The 7717-nt window shown below is 40.3% G+C and overlaps 1 protein-coding gene across 3 annotated transcripts in view; it reads right to left on the bottom strand.

The window, feature by feature from the left end:
- LOC124720088 (serine/threonine-protein phosphatase 6 regulatory ankyrin repeat subunit A-like) overlaps window positions 1-6232 on the bottom strand; it is a 126189-nt gene extending 119957 nt beyond the window's left edge. Inside the window, exons 1-2 of one of the 3 annotated variants that reach the window (XM_047245368.1) lie at window positions 6149-6232; window positions 5956-6030 (exon numbers count right to left, since the gene is read on the bottom strand). The gene's annotated coding sequence lies outside the window, so the exon portion shown is untranslated. Of the gene's footprint in view, window positions 1-5955; window positions 6050-6148 lie in introns of all 3 variants that reach the window. The other 2 variants (XM_047245367.1, XM_047245369.1) reach the window with 2 other exon arrangements.
- Window positions 6233-7717: the final 1485 nt, after the last annotated feature.

Genomic DNA, 7717 nt, shown 5'->3' with positions numbered 1-7717 from the left:
TTATTCTTTGATTTTTATCAGTATTCTTTGTATTGACTTGCGTTGTCAGTTCATTGGTCTTCGAGCTTCAGTTAAACAGAAGTTATTGCTTGACTACTACGTTGCATCTCTTCAGAGACAGAGATAAGCTGTAGTTGACTAAAGCATCATACCAGCCTCTGTCCTTAATCTTTTGTCTACAACCATTCGCATTCCTATTATTTCGCTTACTTCAAAAAAAGACGTTGAAGAAACTCAGCTTATTAATATTAAGAGATCGGCTTGCTGTGATATAGACTGTATTACTTCCTCTACCTAAAAGCAATAGCCTTTATATTGTAGGCAATTATAGTTTTAAGAATGCACTCTAGTTGAAAAACCGCAGCAGCAGTTGATTAATCATTTATTTATCCTAAAAAAGGGTTATTGAACAGCTCTTGTTTTATTTAACAATAGTATGTATGTGAATCCTCAGTTTCTACCATCTTTGCCGTCCTAGCGACAATTGTCGTAAAGACATTAAAAAACTGAACAAGTGTATCTCGTGACGAAAAAATGTACACGAACCTTATGTTTCACCTACCACATAGGCAGCGTAAAATTTTCCTTTTTTATAGTTAATATTAAATTTAATATTTGTATCAAGAGGTAAACTCCTTAAATGCAATAACTTCTACGCAATTAATAAGGGAGAAGAACGCTCCTAGATTGTTCTCTTCCTCTCTTCACTTGTTTCTAGTAACAGGAAGCAGACATATTGTACCACGAAATATACTACATTTAAGCTTATATGTGAGTTATTTCGGTGTACATTGAGCACTCTGTCATGTTCCTTGCACTACATTTTTCTTAAGACGTTTACAGCTCCACAATTTTAGTGGCCATTGCTTCAACAGGCTCCATTACGCGGCGTCCTATAAAGCGAAGTCATAGCGGAAGCGCAGAGTCGCCCGCTTCAACATTTAACATTTTTTCACGGCAATGAGCCGCAGTGTAAAGCAACATTAGTTTTAAGATTTTACTTTCAGCTTACGCCGAGGGCCAGGATTCGACTACCACAGCCTGAATATGATGGTAAGAGGAGTATTCTTCTAGAGTTGTATTGGTCCACAATAATTTCAATATTTGAGTCCATGCTCCCAAAGTACAAATACGCCAAGGCTAATTAATTATAACACACATTTTAATTTTCAAGTAATATTCTTGGAAGTAAATCAGTACCTCTTGTTAGATGATTTTACTACTCAGTTGCGAGTCACGTAAAAGTAAAACCAATTTTGAAATAATTTTCTAAAATAGTTAAATAACAGTCAACAATGAAGTGTATATTTAAATCTCTTTGAATGATAGATTTTAAGTAAAGATCATTTAACAATTTTTACATGTTAGACCACACAATTACACTTTCGCGTGTTTTTATTTAAGACACCGAACAAACGAGAAAAATAAATATACTTCTCCCGAAGAGCCACTTCACCTTTTGTTGATCGATCAGTGCACAGGCGAACTGCCAGTTCACAAGAGTCCAACAGGCACACTATGAACCGGCAGTACGACTGCCCTGTTCGATCAAGAATATAGATTATAGTTTACTGCACTAAGATCTGTAACTGCCACCCGATGTATTTTGATATAGTTATGACCAAAGATGACTTAAGAAAATATATTTAGGACGACTTGTTATAGTGCGATTAAAACTACTTTGTACGTGCGCGTCGTGTTGTGTGAACTGCATTATCTCAGTGTCTGCTTCTCCTTTGTTTCCACTACGAGTGTGTGATAAATTGCTGTAGTGACTTCTCTGTACAAAATGTCCGAAAATAAAAAGCGTGGTCGTCCTAGAGTTCGTAGTCCGAAATCATCTTCGAAGAAAGTTGGGCAAGGAATAGCATTGAGAGGGCAATCACGCGAATACGCCTGCAACGTAAGACAATATTTTGAGATGGAAAGGGAGAAGGGAGGGCCTCTTCTTTCCGTTAATAAGGTAGTCGAGAGGACTGCGGAAGGCATTAAGAATAAGCAGAACCGTTATAAACATAGGCAAAGAGCAAAATGAAAAACTGAACACACATTCCGGGCCATCAAATCTTAACTCCGAACCGCCAAGTCTGGAAACTCCGGGGAAGAAAACGACGCGTCGAGAAACGTGTGACGAATGTTGATTCTTTCGAACAGGATGCGATTCGCAGACATTTGTATGCATATTATCACCGCAGAGAGCATCCAACGTTACAAAAACTGCATGAAACGCTTAAAGAAGCTTGTCTTTTTGTTGGCAGTAAGTCATCTCTTCGGCTGGTTTTATTAAACCTGGATTTAATTACGAAAAATTAAGTGGTCGTAAAGTTCTCTTGCAACGGCAAGATACTGCTGCTTGGCGATGCCGATTTTTGCGGCAGGTAAAGGACATTGAATTCGATTATTTAGTGTAGCTAGATGAAACGTGGATGAATTCTGGTCATACACTGAAGACAGCTTGGTCTGACAGATCACAAGAAGGACTGGCAATACCTGTTGGCAAATGAAGAAGAATTATTGTTGTTCATGCATGTACCGCCCGTGGGTTTGTTCCTGGCTGTTTACATGGTTTCAGGTCAAAGAAAACCTCACCTTTTTATGATGGTTTGAAAATTCACTGTTACCGAATTTGGAGAAACCGTCGTACAACATTATTGACAATGCGCCATACCACACTTGTGTAAAGGACAAACCCTCAACGCTATCTTCTAGAAAAGACTTAAGTTATACAGTGGTTACGGCGAAATAATATACAATTCGATGACGGAATGAAGAAAGTGGAACTATTGGAACTTGTGTTCACAACATAAGCCACGACACCAGACATACGTTGTAGATGAAACTGCCAACAAACATGGACATTCTGTAATTAGATTACCTCCCTATCATTGTCACTTTAATGCTATAGAATTAATATGGGCCCAAATCAAGGGGTTCATAGCACTTGAAAACAAGACATTCAGGCTTTCAGAAGTGGAAAGACTTTTACCTGAAGCTGTCTCTAAAATAACTGTGGAAAACTGGAGTAATGTTGCAGTATATACAAAAGCTGTCATTCTGGAGGCATGGAAGAACGGATCTTATTGGAAGATAGTGTTTTCGAATTATTTATTGCCGTCGGGGAGACATCGGAAAGTTCTGTTTTCCAGATGTCAGACACAGAACATGTCGAGTTGAAAAAAAAAAAAATGTACCCTTTGGTGGTGTTCGTCTCGTTGTCTTGGAATTCTGAGTTTTGCGATTTGTTGCGAAATTCATGGCACAAGACGAAAATGTAACTAACGGCAGTATGTGTGCTACTTCCTCCCACCCTGTGTAACATATCAGCACTTCAACGGTACGCACAATACTACTCTCGTCTTGGCGAAACTGTAGCGTGAGTGCTCTAAAAATAAATTTAAACCTTTCCGAAACTTTTTCTCGGTTTGACCCCCCACGAAAAATATAAAGGGAAAAAGTTTGTCGCTTACTACATTTCTGATGTTGATTTGGAAAAAGTTCCGCGTCAGACGAGATATTTTAATTTATTACTTCACTATTACTGGTTGTATTGCTCAAAGTTTGCAAACATCATCGAAATACGCCACTGAAGACAACATTAAAATTTTGTTGTTGTACGACATGGTTTAGGAGGCAGGGAATGATTAATATGGAGTAGTGTGAAAATTCAACTTTTCGTAAAAAGTTAAATATTTCCCTATTTCAGAAGCACAAAATTTTCACTGAGTTAAAAAAAGTGTCAGAAGGTAGTTCTATCACTACCATGTACAGTTGCCAAATTATAAAAAAACACGACTTCCATTTTTTACAGCGGCAGCTACCAACATTGCACGGCCGCTCAGCGAACTGCCAAGTACGAAGTAGTTTTAATCGCACTATAGAGTAAAAAAATGTTTCAATATTGCTTCTTAATGTGCGGTGATGTTTCCTTCATTCAAATACTTCCTTTGTTAGAAAAAAACGAGTGGTGTTTGGTAGGTACTAGCCACAGTCAGTCTGAAGAGACACTATTAATCAATGTGAATACTAAACCTATAATGGCGACCATTTTGACGATATTCGTAAAAGTTTGCAGGAGGAGGATCCAATTTAAGGTCAATTTAACGATCAATTGATTTCTGCACTATAAAAATACAATAAACACAAAATGCAGCACAACCTTATCTAACTTAATGACTACCCAACAGACGGTAGTCTCACCACAAACATTACTCTAGGAAAGCAAAAAGAAACGACATTAAATGTAAGAGCGCTGTGTGTAGCTGGACTAAATGTTTTGCGCAGCTCAAGTGCCGTATTCGGCAGTTTTCGTAGAGCTGGGTGCCTCCGAAATACCGATTTGATGCCGCACTATGGAGCTGTAAAAACGCGTCTCACAAGGTTTGATGTTCAGCCGCTCACATACGATCAGGCTGTGATGGGGAGCTCGTGAACGAGTCGTTCAAATGAACGCTTCACTCCAGTGAAGTGTGAACTAACCACTCAATTTCAATGAACTGGTACTTCAAACTCTCCACAGATAGCACACTCCACTCTTTTTTCCTAGTTCGTTCACTCACTCTTCCCCTCTCCCTCTACCACTTCCACTATATTGGCGCTACGTCACTCATTCTCCCTTCACTTCAGTCCTCCCTCTACTGTGTGTCGACGAATCGCGCGGTGAAATACACTGACAACAACAGTTGCACTTTGCTTTCCCATCACCTAAATCGGCGAAGAAACCCCAAATTTCACTACTTCTACGCGATCGCGAGTTGCTAGCCATTGTATAAGCGTGAACAGACACAAAAATTGCTTTCCGAATAAAATAAAGAGGGATTTTACCTGAAATCGTACCAATGACTACAGGTGACAGTTTACGTTTTGAATTTAGAGGGTTATTATTCTCAACAAAAATAAAATCTGCAGGAAAACTTCTGAATAATTACTTAACGTAGGTATATAGACTTTGTGACAGTGGTAAACATACTCATTCTATTTTGGATTAAATTTTAAAAGGAACATAAAATTGGACTTAATTTCGTTAGTAGCCCTAGTTTTCAGTCCATAAATACAACAAATAAGGTTTCACTTGGCAGATGAAGACTTTTTGGCGCTTCATGAGAAAATGACGAGAAAGGTTAAACGTAATACCTTCTTTATATGTGACAGGCTTCTCTATCTTTCCTTTGTCCCCTTCGACCATGCTGTAAGACGCAAAACGTTACGTGGACGTTACTTCATAGTTCGGCCATCTGTTGGTAAAATTATGAAGTATTACGAAGCTTTATTGTACGAGCGAGGCGAAGCGAGCGTAGCCGCGGCTGAGCGGCGAACTGGACAACTTCGCCAGGCTTCCGTACTTCATGAATGAACTACATTTGAACGCTTCACGGTAAAGAGTGAAATGAATGAAGTACTTCACGGGAATGAACGAGTTCGACCCATCTCTAATCAGGCAGTCCCAAAGTCTACGCTATGTCCAGATGGAACATACTTGTTCAATTCCTGACTGGGTTAAGTTCGGTCCTAGCACAATACCTGCTGAGAATTGAAGTTAAACTTTTTATTCCACTACAAAGTCTGTGTTCCATCATTCCGTTTTGTTATTCCTCACCAACAAGAAAGTCCTCTTATGCATCACGTGTCTACGAATAGAACCCTCTGTTTCGAGTAACAATTTCAACAAAATGCCGCGAATACGAGAAAAAAAATCTCGCCCGAGACTGTGCTTTTCATTCATCCCCAATGTCTGTAAAGCAGCAGAAGAAATTGGAATTTTGATGGGGCTTTAATACACCAATATTTTTAATTCTAAATTCGCTAGCATTTTGAGAGCATAACAATATTCAGGGTTTGCTTTATACGCAATAGAATCGATGGTGAACAAGATCAGGTCTTACAGCTACCCTGGCTTTGCAAAAACAAAGAAGAAAATAATTCTACACAGCGGGAACGAATGAAAATGGTCATCCTTACCTTATTAATGATACACGCGTGGCACAAGCTGCAGTACGAAATCCCGATGCAGGTCCACTCACTGCAAACAGCTCACTGTAAATGCGACAGACAACTGTCAACAAAATGAGATCGTACAGCTACCCTGGCTTTGCAAAAACAAAGAAGAAAACAATTCTACACAGCGGGAACGAATGAAAATGGTCATCCTTACCTTATTAATGATACTCGCGTGGCACAAGCTGCAGTACGAAATCCCGATGCAGGTCCACGCACTGCAAACAGCTCACTGTAAATGCGACAGACAACTGAAGTCGCACGGGACTGCCACGCTGCCAGTGCTGCCAACGGCTGAGAGCGCGTCAGATACCAACTGCAGTCTGCCCTGGCAGCCGCCACATCAGCTCTGGTATTTCCGTAAAGCCCGGTCCACACACAACGACCTATCGGCGCAGATGTCTGTACATGCGAAAGATCGCTGTAAATGTGGTGTGTTCACATGACACAAACCCCAATCTAGGACTCGCCCGCCATCTGTCGGTGTAGAAAAGAAATATCAGTGGCAAGCGACTACGTTCCCCGTAAACGTCAAAAATTTAATTCAGTTATTTTGAAATATAGAAATGGAGGAAGTTCTATTGTGGTCTGTGTTCGCCACTTGTGTTGCAAGAAACATTCAGACCAACCGCAGGAAACAGAGAAAGCGGTGAAAATGGTGTAGACAATGGCTGCTAAAGCGAAAGCAGTTTTCTCACGTAAATTTACTGCGAGAGTTGCAGGGTGAACCTAAAACATGGACAAGTATATTCATGTTTCTTTTTATAACAGCAGATAATTTTCTATTATGTTTGAACACAAATATATTCTTTTGAATAAATTTTTGATAAACGTATGTGAAATATACAGGGTGAGTCACCTAACATTACCGCTGGATATATTTCGTAAACCACATCAAATACTGACGAATCGATTCCACAGACCGAACGTGAGGAGAGGGGCTAGTGTAATTGGTTAATACAAACCATAAAAAATGCACGGAAGTATGTTTTTTAACACAAACCTACGTTTTTGTAAATGGAACCCCGTTAGTTTTGTTAGCACATCTGAACATATAAACAAATACGTAATCAGTGCCGTTTGTTGCATTGTAAAATGTTTATTACATCCGGAGATATTGCAACCTAAAGTTGACGCTTGAAACCTCCGACGTTCAGTTGCGTGTTGTAACAAACACGGGCCACGGTCGGCGAGTAGCATCTGCAGGGACATGTCCCACTGGAAACGCGTCCACGTATGTGATATCAGCATGATGGTGCACCTAGACATTCCGCAATTGACACTAGGCTGACCCTTGACAGGATGTTCGATGGGCGTTTCATAGGACGTGGAGGACGCATAAATTGGCCAGCCCGTTCTCCTGATCTTACACCTCTGGACTTCTTTCTGTGGGGTACGTTAAAGGAGAATGTCTACTGTGATGTGCCTACAACCCCAGAGGATATGAAACAACGTATTGTGGCAGCCTGCGGCGACATTACACCAGATGTACTGTGGCGTGTACGACATTCATTACGCCAGAGACTGCAATTGTGTGCAGCAAATGATGGCCACCACATTGAACATCTATTGGCCTGACATGTCGGGACACACTCTATTCCACTCCGTAATTGAAAACGGAAACCACGTGTGTACGTGTACCTCACCCCTCATGGTAATGTACATGTGCGTCAGTGAAAAAGCCCAATAAAAAGGTGTTAGCATGTGGACGTAATGTGGTGTTCCA

This window comes from Schistocerca piceifrons, chromosome 11 (assembly GCF_021461385.2).
Source record: "Schistocerca piceifrons isolate TAMUIC-IGC-003096 chromosome 11, iqSchPice1.1, whole genome shotgun sequence".
Taxonomy (NCBI): Eukaryota; Metazoa; Arthropoda; class Insecta; order Orthoptera; family Acrididae; genus Schistocerca; species Schistocerca piceifrons.
Note: the sequence above shows the minus strand (reverse complement) of the source record. Positions and strands in the feature narration are given on the sequence as shown.